Source organism: Stomoxys calcitrans, chromosome 3 (genome assembly GCF_963082655.1).
Source record: "Stomoxys calcitrans chromosome 3, idStoCalc2.1, whole genome shotgun sequence".
In the NCBI taxonomy this organism is placed as follows: Eukaryota; Metazoa; Arthropoda; class Insecta; order Diptera; family Muscidae; genus Stomoxys; species Stomoxys calcitrans.
In genome coordinates this window covers 133,337,675-133,353,618 of record NC_081554.1, presented here as the reverse complement: position 1 = coordinate 133,353,618, position 15,944 = coordinate 133,337,675, and the positions used below count along the sequence as shown (strand labels likewise).

Here is a 15,944-nt window from a genome sequence, read left to right as displayed (position 1 = left end):
TTCGCTTAAATCGCCCTACCCCCAGAAACTTCCCTTAGGTCCCACATTTGGATATCAGATTCGTATCCTACTCGCAAATACCTTTCATTTGAGTCCCATATTGTCATGATTGGTCTAAATATGTATTTGGTAGGTTTTAAGGTGGGGCGGTCCCACTAGGCACCCGTCCGAAATTTGGATACCAAATTTTTGTTTTTAGGGTATTTTAAAAGAGCACAAAAAATTTCGCTTGAGTCTATAAGGAATACTCAAACAAAAAAACAAACAACAAACAAACACAAATTGATTTTTATATATAAGATTAGCTGAGCCCGGCCCGCTCTGTTGCGCCCAATTATGCTATGTTGGAGAGGAGTACACTAAATTTGAACATATCTGCGTAATTATAGTTGAAAATGTATTCCAATTTTCCTATGGATTTTTCTACACTCAAGTATCTCTTGTTTAAACCCCACATTGCAATGGTGAAAGTAAATTTCGCGCTCTATTCCCAAAGATTTTCCATTTAAGATCCATATTGCAATGGTCGGTAAGCATGTCAGATTTGAGGGGTTTTATGGGTGTGGGGTGCCCCATGAAACAAATAGTTCCACAATTGGATATCAGATTCGTTTTCTACTCTCAATTACTTTAATTTCAGTCCCATGTTGTAGTGATTGGTCTATAAATCCATTCGCCGGGTTTTGAGGGTGGGCGGACCTCTTAGGCACCCCACACCAGATTTTGATACCAATTTTATTATTTTTAAGTCGCTGTTAGTGTGCAAACAAAATTTAGCTTAAATCAGAAAAACCAAACAAAAATTTATTTATATATATATATAGATAGCTGAGCCAGACCCGCATCGCTATACCTTCATTTTCACCACGCGAAAAATGTTTCTTTTTCTTACTCTAAAATTTTAACAACATTTTAACTTATAAGATTTTTCTGCAATTTTTTTTTCTATAAAAATTTTTTGTATTTATATCTTTTTTTTTCTATGGCAAAGATTGACAATTAAACTACCTTGGGTGGAAAAGTTAAAAAATAATGCCGCAAACAACCACAACGAAATTCCTGAATTTTGTTTTTTTTTTATTCAAAGGTCCGATAAGTTATCATGTTGGCTTCTCCAAATTAGCGTCATTTACTGGCTGTTTTCAATTGGATCAACTAAATCCAATTGGATCAAGTAAATCCAATTGAAGAAGTAGCACTAAAATTTACATGTTAGTGCTACTCTCTTAGAATGGATCATCATGACTACCATATGACTACTTAATTAATAGTCATCACTTAGTCTTTTTGTTAATCAAATCAAACTGCCATATTAAATGATTTTCTGGGGTAACGAACTAATTTTCCAGTCATGTAAAACTTTTGAAAAAATAATTGTTTCCCAGCAACACGTCGTTTGGTCTTGTCTATCGACGAGCTAAATATGGTTGCAACCTTATCGTTAAAGTGAGCAACTCCTGGTATTACGCTGAATGTCACAATTTCTGGGCTATGGCGGCCTGCAATTATTTGTGTCCCCACATATTAATTAAATCACACAGTGTCCCGCTAGGTCATTATAATTGATGGACTGTTTTGGTGTGCTAGAAATATGAGCTAGATATATGAGCTAGGTATATGAGCTAGATATATGAGCAGGATAATGAGAACAGATTCGCAGTTCACCTTTAATTTAACCCCACATTGTCATTGGTGTATACAGCCGTTTTGTGTAGGGCGTCTATATGAGGGTTGTGCGCCACACTGGCACTTGAGCACAAATTTGAGTGACACAAATTAATAGGCCAAATAACCTATTGGAGGGGATTTTAGGAGGTAAAGCACCACCTAGATTCATGGACATATAGTTTAATGTCATATTCGCAATCTGCTCTCAAATGGGGTCGGGGCAGCTCCCCAAATACTTGGACCCAAATTTTGGTATCAAATTGTATTCTACCTCCGAATACCTTTCATTTGAGTCCAATATTGACCCGATCGGACCACATTTATTATTGGGTTGTACTTTTGGGGTAAGGGGGAGAGTCCGCGCCCCCCCCCCCCCCCCCTTCCGGACCACAATCTGTGAAAATTTTAAAGAAATCGGTTCAGTCGTTTTTGAGTCTATTTGGAACAAACAAATTTACAAACCCACAAACAAACAAACTCAAATTTATTTTTATATATATAGAAGAAAGATAGATTTGATGGATGTACAATTGTTGGATATACAATAGCAAATTTAGTATTGTCGTTTAACAAATGTTGTGCTTCGGAAAGACAACCCCCACCACAAGGAGGGAAAGCAAATTATCGTTCGTAGTATCCGAATGCAATGCTTATTTAGTTCAATGCTATTTAGTGAAGGATTTAGATAAAACACGCGTTGATTCGCTTAAATAGAACATAGAATGAAGAAAAATATTTTTCAACAAAGGAAACAAATCTAAGTGCATCGTAAAACACGGTGCTCTTTTCTTTTCGCATACTATATTGTACACATTTCAAAGTAAACTTCTAACAAAAGGCTCTTTTACGTCATACGCGGCTTGTTTTCTTGTACTGCATTCATTTCTCCTGTACTCGTATAAGAATTGCGTCAGTTGCAGTTAACAATTGAGACATTTGTTGCTTTGTTTTTATACCCTCCACCATAAGATGGGGGGTATACTAATTTCGTCATTCTGTTTGTAACTACTCGAAATATTCGTCTGAGACCCCATAAAGTATATATATTCTTGATCGTCGTGACATTTTATGTCGATCTAGCCATGTCCGTCCGTCTGTCCGTCCGTCCGTCCGTCCGTCCGTCCGTCCGTCCGTCCGTCCGTCCGTCTGTCTGTCGAAAGCACGCTAACTTCCGAAGGAGTAAAGCTAGCCGCTTGAAATTTTGCACAAATACTTCTTATAAGTGTAGGTCGGTTGGTATTGTAAATGGGCCATATCGGTCCATGTTTTGATATAGCTGCCATATAAACCGATCTTGGGTCTTGACTTCTTGAGCCTCTAGAGTGCGCAATTCACATCCGATTGGGATGAAATTTTGCACGACGTGTTTTGTTATGACATCCAATAACTGTGCCAAGTATGGTTCAAATCGGTCCATAACCTGATATAGCTGCCATATAAACCGATTTTGGGTCTTGACTTCTTGAGCCTCTAGAGTGCGCAATTCTTATCCGATTGGAATGAAATTTTACACGACGTGTTTTGTTATGATATCCAACAATTGTGCCAAGTGTAGTTCAAATCGGTCCATAACCTGATATAGCTGCCATATAAACCGATCTTGGGTCTTGATTCTTGAGCCTCTAGAGGGCGCAATTCTTATCCGAATGGAATGGAATTTCGCACGACGTGTTTTGTTATGATACCCAACAACTATGCTAAGTATGGTTTAAATCGGTCCATAACCTGATATAGCTGCCATATAAACCGATCTTGGGTCTTGACTTCTTGAGCCTCTAGAGGGCACAATTCTTATCCGATTTGAATGAATTTTTGCACGAGGTATTTCGTTATGATATTCAACTACTGTGCCAAGTATGGTTCAAATCGGTCCATAACCTGATATAGCTGTCATATAAACAGATCTGGGGATTTGACTTCTTGAGCTTCTAGAGGGCGCAATTCCTATCCGATTTGGCTGAAATTTTGCACGACGTATTTTATTTTTACTTTCAACAAGTGTGTTAAATAAGGTTCAAATCGGTTCACAACCTGATATAGCTGCCATATAAACCGATCTGGGATCTTGACTTCTTGACCCCTAGAGGTCGCAATTATTATCCGATATGTCTGAAATTTTGTACGACGGATCCTCTCATGACCATCAACAAACGTGTTTATTATGGTCTGAATCGGTCTACAGCCCGATACAGATCCCATATAAATCCTTCTCTCTATTTTACTTCGTAAGCCCCAATGGGCGCAATTCTTATACGAATTGCCTGAAATTTTACACAGGTCTCCAACATATAATTTAATTGTGGTCCCAACCGGACCATATCTTGATATCGTTTTAATAGCAGAGCAACTCTTTTCTTATATCCTTTTTTGCCTAAGAAGAGATGCCGGGAAAAGAACTCGACAAATGCGATCCATGGTGGAGGGTATATAAGATTCGGCCCGGCCGAACTTAGCACGCTTTTACTTGTTTTTTCTTGTTCGGGAAGAAGCAAAAATGTATGTCAAGTAAAGGAAAGTGGAACTACTATTCAAAACACGAACAGATTCATCACAATGTTTCCCGTTTCGGACATGAAAGAAACCTCGAAGGAACAATAGTTTAAGTAGCTAATGAAAACGTTTTCAAGGGAAAACCAAGCGATTTTTTCGATTTTATCTAAGTTATAGTTTATTTCAATACATTTTATAAGATCGCGCATCAGGGAATAGATGATTATAAAAGTGCTCTTTTGGTAACTAGAACGCAGTAGTAGTGGGCTCGTTTATAAAACGCCTGGAGATGGACGTGCGACCCAACTTATATAATTTGTTAAATTTGTTTTTATATCCTCACTAGCTGAATCCGTCCCGCTCCGCTGCGACTTCTTTTACTTTATATGGAGCAACATTTTCCTTTGAGTTTTTATTTACGACAGAGCCTTTAGGGAAATGCCATGCTACGAAAATAGTATATCGCTTGACTTACAGTTTAACAATATAAGAGCCTTTATCTGAATTTCATATAATCTTTATTGGTCTACGAATTTAAGTTTGGATATAAGGTGTACATCACTCTTAAAATACTTTATTTCAGCCCGATATTTTTACCTTTGTGGAATGTTTTGGGGAAGGGATGATGCCCTTAATTCAAATTCGTATTCTACTCCCAAATAAATTTATTTGAGCCCCATATTGCCATGGTCAGTAAAAAATTGCTGTTTGTGGGGTATTTTGGGTAAAGGGTAGACCCTTTGAAAATTGGTCCCGAATGTTGAAGTCGATATCAATTGTTGCTCTACCCCCCAAAATCTTTCATTTAAGTAAATATGCCCGATTAAGGGGTGTTTTGGGGAGTGGTCCACCACAACACTAAGCCCTGAAAATATATCAGCAACGTGCTCTTTTCTCGTATATCTATACATAATTTAATTAAACCCCATATTACCATTGGCCTCAAAATTGGATATCAAATTCGTTTTCTAATTTCTTTTGGGGTATGAGCCCTAAAAACTATGGATATCGAGCTCCTCTGTCTTGAAGACCGAAATTGTCTTGGTGAGCAAATACGTCCTATTTGGGGGCTTTTATGATGGTGGGACGTCCCCTATACAGTTGGTTCCGAATATTGTTATCAGATTCATGGTCTTCTCCCAAATACCTCTTATTTAAGACTTATTTTTCCATACTCGGCAAACATTACCGGTTTGGAGGTGACTTTGCTTTGAATATATATATCAGTTTCGTGTTCTATTCTAAAAAAACTCTTATTTGAGCCTCATATTGCAATGGTCAGCAAATACTTCCTATTTAGGTGGTGTTATGGTGGTGTGGTGGCCCCATACACACTATATCCGAATATTGATATCAGATTCCTTCTTTATTTGCAAAGACCTTTCATTTGAGCCCCATATTGCTATGGTCGTAAATTTGACCGATTTTGGGATGTTTTTGGGATTGGGGTGGTTCCTCAAACACCTGGTCTGACAATTGGATATCAGATTCGTTTTCTAGTCTTAGATACCGTTCATTTGAGTCCCATATTGCCATGGTCACTAAATAAGTCCTGCTTGGGGGTTGTTTTGGGGAAGGGGTGGAACCCCAGAAACTCGGTCCTACATTTGGATATCAGATTCGTATTTTACACTCAAATACCTTTTATTTAATTCCCATATTGCCATGGTCAGTAAATAAGTACTGTTTGGGGGGGTGTTTTGGGGAAGGGGTGGACCCCCAAAAACTTGGTCCCACATTTGGATATCATATTCGTATTTTACTCGCAAATACCTTTCATTTGAGTCCCATATTGCCATGGTTGGTAAATATGTCCGATTTTAGTGTGTTTTGGGGTTGTCCCCCTAACACATGGGCCGACAATTGGATATCAGACTCGTTTTCTAATTTTAAATACCTTTCATTTTAGTCCCATATTGTCGAGATTGGTGTATATATATATATATATATTTGATGGGTTTTGGGGTGGGGCGTCCCCCCTGGGGACACCATCCGAAATTTGGATACCAAGTTTTTGTTTGTAGGTTACTATAGGAGAGCACACAAAATTTCGCTAAAATCGAGCCACTCCAGATCTGACGTTTCTGAAAATTAGGGTAAGGGGGAGGGTTCAAGGAAATATGGTGCTGAAATGAAAGGTATTTGGGAGTAGACCACGAATCTGATATCAAGTTCGGGACCAACTTTCTAGTGGACGTTCCACCCCCCAATAAAAACCCCCAAATGGGACTGATATGCTCACCATGACAATTTGGGTATTAAAGGGAATGGATCTCGATATTAATTTGTTTAGGGCCCATAGCCCAAACCAGACATATTTGCTTACTTTTGCAATTAAGGGTTAAATAAAAGGTATTAGGGATTAGAAAACGAATTTTATACCCAATTTTGAGTCCAATGCCAATATGGGGTCCAAATAAATGATATTTGAGAGTAGATAACTATGTTGATATATTTTCAGGGCTAAGAGTTTGGGGGACCACCCCACTCCCTAAAATCGAGCATATTTTCCGACCACGTCAATGTGGGGCTTAGATAAAGGTATTTGAGAGAAGACAACAAAACGGGCAGAAATAAAGACTTTTAAGAATAGAATATATCAAACACCTAAACGTTAATGACCCTAAACCCTACGAGCGAATTCATAGACCAATAAAGGTCATATAGGATTCAGATAAAGGATTTCATATTCTTATACTTTTAGTCAAGCGATATACATATACTACTTTCGTAGCACGGTATTTTTTATACCCACCACCGAAGGATGGGGGTATATTCATTTTGTTATTCCGTTTGCAACACATCGAAATATCCATTTCCGACCCAATAAAGTATATATATTCTTGAACGCCGTAAAAATCTAAGACGATCTAGACATGTCCGTCCGTCTGTCTGTTGAAATCACGCTACAGTCTTCAAAAATAGAGATATTGAGCTGAAATTTTGCACAGATTTTTTTTTTGTCCATAAGCAGGTTAAGTTCGAAGATGGACTATATCTTGATATAGCCCCCATATAGACCGATCCGCCGATTAAAGGGCTTAGGCCAATAAAAGCCACATTTATTATCCTATTTTGCTGAAATTTTGGACAGTGATTTGTGTTAGGCCCTTCGACATCCTTCGTTGATTTGGCCTTGATCGGTCCAGATTTGGATATAGCTGCCATATAGACCGATCCGCCGATTTAGGGTCTTAGGCCCATAAAAGCCACATTTATTATCAGATTTTGCTGAAATTTAGGACAGTGAGTTGTGTTAGGCCCCTCGACATCCTTCATCAACTTGGCAGAGATCGGTCCAAATTTGGATATAGCTGCCATATAGACCGATCCTCCGATTTAAGGTTTTAGGCCCAAAAAAGCCACATTTATTATCCGATTTTGTTGAAATTTGGGACAGTGAGTTGTGTATGGCCCTTCGACATCCTTCGTCAATTTGGCTCAGATTGGGCAAGATTTGGATATAGCTATAATATAGACCAATCCTCCGAATTAGGGTCTTCGGCCCATAAAAGGCGCATTTGGGACATTGCAAAATTGCAACTTTTGCCCATGAACATTCCACTAAGGAACAGGGGCAAACTTCTCACATATCAATGAGTGCAGTCTGATTCAAGTTTAACTCACAAATGTTGCCAGTATTAGGAGGGGAAAACCACCGCTGAAAATTTTTTCTGATGGTCTCGCCAGGATTCGAACCCAGGCGTTCAGCGTCATAGGTGGACATGCTAACCTCTGCGCTACGGTGGCCTCCAATTTGGGACATTGAGTTATGTTAAACCCCTTGACATAGTTCTGCATTATGGCACAGATCGGTGAAGATTTGGATATAGATGCCATATAGACCGATCTCTTGGTTTTGGGTTTGACACATTGACTTATGTTAGGCATTTCGACATCCGTATATGGTTCAGATCGGTTTATTTTTAGATTTAGCTACTAAAAAGACCAATATTTTGTTATACTTATTTGAGCATTGACTTGTACTCATTAGTATTTGGTCCAAATAGGATCATATTTCGTTGTAACTGCTATGGGACATGAGGTATGAAATTTTCACTGGATTTTGATGAAAGGTGGTTTACATATATACCCGAGGTGGTGGGTATCCAAACCGGCCGAACTTAACGCCTTTTTACTTGTTTTATTTATTTTCATAATTCAATTCACAACATATAAAATTATTTTTGGTACGACGGACGAGTCAAAAATAGATCAAAAACCTCGGCATACAATGCCCCGTACACAAAAAAAGGAGACAATATGGAATGTGCTAACTACAGACGAATAAATCTCCTCCCCATCGCATACAATATATTGTAAGATTTATACCTGAAGTCAATGAGATAATTGTCGCTATGTCAAGTGCTGCGGGCAAAAACTCACACATTTCTATAGATGTTACTAATAGAATTAATCGCTAACAGATGCCATAATCCAAAAATGTGAAACTTATAAAAAGTCGATTGTAATTGCGAGAATGAGGCCCAAGTTAAATCCACCATAGACCAGGTACTCACACTGCGCCAAATCCTGGAAAAGACTCGAGAAGGACAGGTCAAATCTTACCTTCTCTTCGCTGGGTACAAAGCTGCTTTCGACAGCCCTATACCTTCATAGTTAATTCAAGCCATGTCTGAGTTTGGTATCCCTACAAAATTAATAAGACTCTGCAGGATGACACATGCTAAAACACGCTCCTCAGTAAGAATAGGAAGGAAATTCTTCTAACCATTCAATACTAAACGAGTTTTCAAACAAAGAGACAGCTTATCGTGTGGTCTCTTCAACATCCTGCTGGAGAAGATTATACGAGATGCAGATGTAAATGGATATGGCACACTACTCACATGAGAACACATGCTACCCGTCTATGCTGACGACATCGATTCGATTCTGAATAAATCGGAAGAGAGCCAGTCAAAATGGGTCTGGCTTTAAATGGAGATAAGACGAAATGGATGGTTCCAACTCCGAAACGTTTTGTACAAAAGACCATATAAAGAAAATGGAGAAAGTTGGGAACCACAACTTTGAGATAATTAGCAACTTAATCTACCTCGGCACCGCCGTAACCGAAACCAACGACATCAGTTTTAAAATAAAGCAAAACAAGTAAAAGCGTGCTAAGTTCGGCCGGGCCGAATCTTATATACCCTCCACCATGGATCGCATTTGTCGAGTTCTTTTCATGGCATCTCTTCTTAGGCAAAAAAGGATATAAGAACAGAGTTGCTCTGCTACTAAAACGATATCAAGATATGGTCCGGTTCGGACCACAATTAAATTATATGTTGGAGACCTGTGTAAAATTTCAGCCAATTCGTATAAAAATTGCGCCCATTGGGGCTCACGAAGTAAAATAGAGAGAACGATTTATATGGGATCTATATCGGGCTATAGACGGATTCAGACCATAATAAACACGTTTGTTGATGGTCATGAGAGGATCCGTCGTACAAAATTTCAGGCATATCGGATAATAATTGCGACCTCTAGGGGTCAAGAAATAGAGATCCCAGATCGGTTTATATGGCAGCTATATCAGATTTGAACCTTATTTGACACAGTTGTTGAAAGTTAAAATAAAATACGTCATGCAAAATTTCAGCCAAATCGGATAGGAATTGCGCCCTCTAGAAGCTCAAGAAGTCAAATCCCTAGATCTGTTTATATGACAGCTATATCAGGTTATGAACCGATTTCAAAAATACTTGGCACAGTTGTTAGATATCATAACGAAATACTTCGTGCAAAAATTCATTCAAATCGGATAAGAATTGTGCCCTCTAGAGTCTCAAGAAGTCAAGACCCTAGATCGGTTTATATGGCAGCTATATCAGGTTATGGACCGATTTAAACCATACTTGGTACAGTTGTTGGGTATCATAACAAAACACGTCGTGCGAAATTCCATTCCAATCGGATATGAATTGCGCACTGCAGAGGCTCAAGAAGTCAAGACCCAAGATCGGTTTATATGGCAGCTATATCAGGTTATGGGCCAAATTGAACCATACTTGGCACAGTTGTTGGATATAATAACAAAACACATCGTGCAAAATTTCATTCCAATCGGATAAGAATTGCGCACTCTAGAGGCTCAAGAAGTCAAGACCCAAGATCGGTTTATATGGCAGCTATATCAGGTTATAGACCGATTTGAACCATACTTGGCACAGTTCTTGGATATCATAACAAAACACGTCGTGCAAAATTTCATTCTGATCGGATAAGAATTGCGCACGCTAGAGGCTCAAGAAGTCAAGACCCAAGATCGGTTTATATGGCAGCTATATCAGGTTATGGACCGATTTAAACTATACTTGGCACAGTTGTTGGATATCATAACAAAACACGTCGTGCAAAATTTCATTCCAATCGGATAAGAATTGCGCACTCTAGAGGATCAAGAAGTCAAGACCCAAGATCGGTTTATATGGCAGCTATATCAAAACATTTACCGATATGGCCCATTTACAATACCAACCGACCTACACTAATAAGAAGTATTTGTGCAAAATTTCAAGCGTCTAGCTTTACTCCTTCGGAAGTTAGCGTGCTTTCGACAGACAGACGGACGGACGGACGGACGGACGGACGGACGGACGGACAGACGGACGGACATGGCTAGATCGACATAAAATGTCACGACGATCAAGAATATATATACTTTATGGGGTCTCAGACGAATATTTCGAGTAGTTACAAACAGAATGAAGAAATTAGTATACCCCCCATCTTATGGTGGAGGGTATAAAAATAACATTGGCAAACCGCAAACTTTGGGTCAAACGAACAGTTAGAAACAAAGCCACCACTCAACAGACGGAGATAACTCTATACAAGACACTGATTCTACCCGTTTTGTCATTTGGTTCAGAGGCATGGGTACTTGTGAAAGCAGGTGACGCAGTGCTTGGAGTGTTTGTGAGAAAGATTTTTCGTAAAATTTATGAGACAATCTGCGTCAGTGGAGAATATAGGCGTCACACAGTGGGAAAGAATCGAAGAAAAAACTAGTAAAAATATGCCATTTAAGAACGGATAACTCTTTGAAATTTTAAGTCGTTAGTCTGTAGTCTAGATTTGCATACATAGTTTTGGAATGCTCACAGCCCCCTCTTTGTGAACACCTATCATTGGTTGTACTTCGGGCCTGATCTTGAAAACTTAGCTTATATGTCACCAAAAGATACACACACATTCCAGTTTCTCTCAAATGTGTAAGATAGTTCCTAGTCTCCCAAGCTCGTCCGCTCTACAATTCCCTGTGATATCTCTGTGGCCCGGCACCCAGAGCAGATGTATTTTTAACTGTTCAGCTATCTTGTTGAGAGATCTAAGACAATCGAGGGCGGTTTTTGTGTTCAGAAATACGTTCTCCATGGATTTAATGGCTGTCTGAGAAGATATTTGTGCCAATCGTCGTTATGACATTATATTTTAGCCATTACACTACTTACTTAATTGAACTGCCGTAATCTAGGTCTATAAAGTACACTCCAAAGTCCTCCTGGTCGTCTAGTTTGGAACTTCTATTATCAGAGTTATCGTAGTTCCAATCGATTCTATCAGGAATAGTGGTACAGTACTCTTCATTATAAAGTGGTTCGGGCAGGGTGTAATCCACGCTGCCTGGAACATCGGATTTTGTATCAAGGATAAAGAAATGTCCGTAGCCGCCACATGACCAAAGAGAAAGCTCCCTTGACCTCGCTGCAATTTGTCTAGCTACAATGTCCAGTTGCTTAAGATGTAGCAATAAAATCAGTGCAGCAGATGGTGTCGTCCTCAGTGCGGCTGTGATGCACAAACAAGCCATCATTTGGATCCTGTTGATTATTGAACAGTGACTTTTCAAGCGTCGTCCACCAGACCACAACACCATATATTGGGTTGCCGAAAAAGTAATTGCGGATTTTTTAAAAGAAAGTAAATGCAATTTTAATAAAACTTAGAATGAACTTTAATCAAATATACTTTTTTTACACTTTTTTCTAAAGCAAGCTAAAAGTCTCAGCTGATAACTGACAGAAGAAAGAATGCAATTACAGAGTCACAAGCTGTGAAAAAATTTGTCAACGCCGACTATATGAAAAATCCGCAATTACTTCTTGGGCAACCCAATAGCATTATAGGTCTGACAACTGCAGTATATACCCAATGCTCGACGCGAAATCTAAACCCCCAAAATGTTCTTGCTTTTTCCAAAATTTTGAATTTGAAGTTCAATTTCCTGTCCAGCAAAACACCCAGGTATTTTGCGCTTCCTGTTAATGGAATTTTCTCTCCTCCCAAGGAGACAGGCGCCACTGTCGGTAACTTTTATCTCCTGCTGAAAGAATTATTTCTGTCTTGGACAGGTTTACGTCTTCACCACTTTCGGTAGCCCACTTCGCTGTTGCACGTAGTGATTCCAGAATTATAACTCTTAGAGTGTTGGGAACTTTCCCCTAACTGCAATAGCCACGTCATCAGCATATCACTATTACTCCTTTTCTTCCAGAGACAATAATATATTGTTAATGGCTAAATTCCAAAGTTCAGGAGACAGTACACCTCCTTGAGGCGTTCGTTTACTGGCTCATCTTTACAGATCCACAGATCCCAAGCCTGCGATAATGCATTTTCTAGTAAGTAAGTTATTAAAAAACTTTCTTACGGTAGCGTTGATGTCTAGAATGTCCAACTCTTTCATGATTGACGTCGGTTTTACATTATTGAAAGCACCTTCAATGTCAAGAAATGTATATTCCTTGGCAGTGAGAGAACCCTCTATGTAGCCGATTAGGTCGTAAAGGGCTGTTTCAGTGGACTTGCCTTTACTATATGCATGCTGCTGCCGAGACAGCCGATCTCCGGGGTCTTTGCCCTAAGATATGACCCTATCATCCTCTCAAGAGTCTTCAGCATAAAGGATGACAGACAAACAGGACAAAAATCTTTCCTTTCCTGCTTTCGGAATGAAAATGACTTTCGTGTCCTCCATCCCACAGGTACATATGACATTCTGATACAAGCAGACCTAGGATTTGTTCTGTTCCTTTTTCAGCTCGCCTTATGGATGTCCCAATCGTTTGGTGCTCTTCTGGCTTTCGCTCTGTTGAAGTGTTTTCTGCGAAAATTTCCTACTTGGCGAAAATTGCCAAACGATTTTTTTTACGTGTACATGTCAAGTTTATTATTAAAATCGGTTTATAATGGTATAAAAACCTTTTTCAGAAACTGCAATGATTTTACAACCGTTGGTTATCGATGTCAACTTAGAGAACCTTAAGCTTGATCTCTAATTTGTATACCTTTCACCACTACTGTGGTGACAACCATAAGGAAGAGAGATAGACCCATCGATAAGTATACCGATGGACTTAGAATAACTTTCTGACTCGATTTAGCTATGTCCGTCTGTCCATGTCAATTTGTGGGCACACTACAGGTCGCAATTGTCATCCTATCGTCTCCAAACTTGGTACAGGCATGTTTTTCGGCCTATCGAAATTGGAAAAAATGGTTCAGATTTGGATATAGCTCCCATATTGTTCGTATGTTCGTCCGATTTGCAGCAATAATGCAATTTTTTGTATTTTTGTTTGTTTGTTCCGTATAGACTCAAAAACAGTTTAACCGTTTACCTTAAAATGTTCACAGATTGTGACGGTTGGTCTGGAAGGAAACATAGGCTTTATATTTTTTTGATATCGGGAGGGGGCGGATCCTCCCCCTAACCCCAAAAGTACTAACCAAAAATAAAAGTGGACCCGTCGGGACAATATGGGATTCAAATGAAAGGTATTCAAAAGTAGAGTACGAATTTCATAATAAAAGTTGGATGCAAGGACCTGGGCAGCCGCCCCAGCGCCAAAACCCCTTAAAATAGGGTTATTTGACGATCATGACAATATGGGACTCAAATGAAAGGTATTCGGGAGAAGATTACGAATATGATCAGGAAGTAGGAATAGGCTTTATAATTTATTGATAACGGAAGAACCTTCCACAGTCACCCCAAAAACACCACCCAAAATCAAAAGTGGACCGATAAAGACAATATGGGTATCAAATGAAAAGTATGCGGGAGTTCATAACGAATCTGGCATACAAATTCATGTTGAAGTATTGGGGGTCACCCCAACCCTACAAAAACGACCAAAATGGACACATTAGCCAATCACGGATATATGGGACTCGGTTTGTTTGTTCCGTATAGACTGAAAAACGGCAGAACTAATTTTTTCGAAATATTCGCATATTGTGTAGGCTGGTCTGGAAGGAAACATAGGCTATACAATTTTTCGGTATCGGAAGGGGACGGACCCTCCTCCTTATGCCAAAAACACGACCCAAAATCAAAAGTGGACCGATCGGGACAATATAGGTATCAAATGAAAGGCATTGGAGAGAAGAATACGAATACGGTATTAAAATTTGAGTCTAAGTACCCATAGGGCCGCCCCCCAAAACTCCTCTAAACAGATATATTCGAAGTTTGTGTCAATATGGGACTCAAATGAGAAGTATTTGGCAGTAGATTGTAAATATGGCATAAAACATTAGGTCCAAGTAATAGGACGTCGTCCACCCCCATATTAGGCGACCATGGCTATATTGGACCCAAATGAAAGGTACAAGGGAGTAGCTTACGAATGTATAACATTAAAATTTGTGTTTTTCCTCTCAAACATACGTCAAATGGGTTATTTGACCCATTATGATAATATGGGACTCAAAAAAAAGCTATTTGAGAGTAGAAATAGAATTTGTTATCCAATTTTGGAGCCAAGTATTTTGGGGTACGCCCTAAAGCACTCCCTAAACTGAACTTCATTTCCGTTGGAAATAAAGAACGAAATTTATATCTAACTAGCTGAACCGGGCCCGCTCCGCCTCCTTTTATTTTATATGGAACAAAATTTTCCTTGGAATATTTAATTTCGACAAAGAGCTTTTAGTGAAATATCATGCTACGCAAATTGTGTATGGCTTGACTAACAGTTTAACAATATAAGTGCCTTTTTCTGAATCCCATATGTTCTTTATTGGTCTATTTTACTGATATGATGATTGACTGAAAAAATATTAACATCGTGCTCTTCTTTCAAAAACCATTTTTTAAACCCCATATTGCCATTGGCTTAGGGGAGTTTACACGATGAGACGTCCCCCAAACACATGGCTCTAAAATAGGTTATCAAATTCGTGTTCTAATCTCAAATACCTTTCGTTTGAGCCACATATTCCCATGGTCGAAAAATTTTTACCCTTTGGGGGGTGTTTTGGGAAAGGGGTAATACCTTAAATACATGGTCCTACATTTGGATATAAAATTCGTATTCTACTCCCACATACCTTTACCTTTATTTGAGCGATTATCAGTAAGAAATGCTGTTTGGGGGGTGTTTTGAGAAAGGGGTAGACCCCCAGAGACGTGGTCCCACATTTGGATATCAGATTTACATTCTACTCGCAAATACCTTTCATTTGAGTCCCATATTGCCATGGTGGGTAAATATGTGTTTTGGGGCTTGGGATGGTCCCCCTGGCACTTGGTCCGACAATTGGATATCAGATACGTTTTCTTATCGTAAATACCTTTCCTTTGAGTCCCATATTGTCGTGATTGGTCTAAATATACGCTTGGTAGGTTTTAGGGTGGGGCAGTCCCCCTAGGTACCCCATCCGAAATTTGGATACGAAATTTTTATTTTTAGGGTACTATGTGAGAGCACAAAATTTCGCTTAAATCGCACCATCCTGAGCTGTCGTTTCTGAAAATTAGGATAAGG

At 39.1% G+C, this 15,944-nt stretch overlaps 1 long non-coding RNA gene across 1 annotated transcript; it reads right to left on the bottom strand.

The window, feature by feature from the left end:
* Positions 1-383: 383 nt before the first annotated feature.
* Positions 384-941, bottom strand: LOC131996339 (uncharacterized). Its single transcript, XR_009397786.1, has 2 exons — positions 854-941; positions 384-777 (listed from the first exon to the last, which is right to left on the bottom strand). It is a non-coding gene; the product is annotated as an uncharacterized LOC131996339 (long non-coding RNA).
* Between the last annotated feature and the right edge of the window lie 15,003 nt (positions 942-15,944).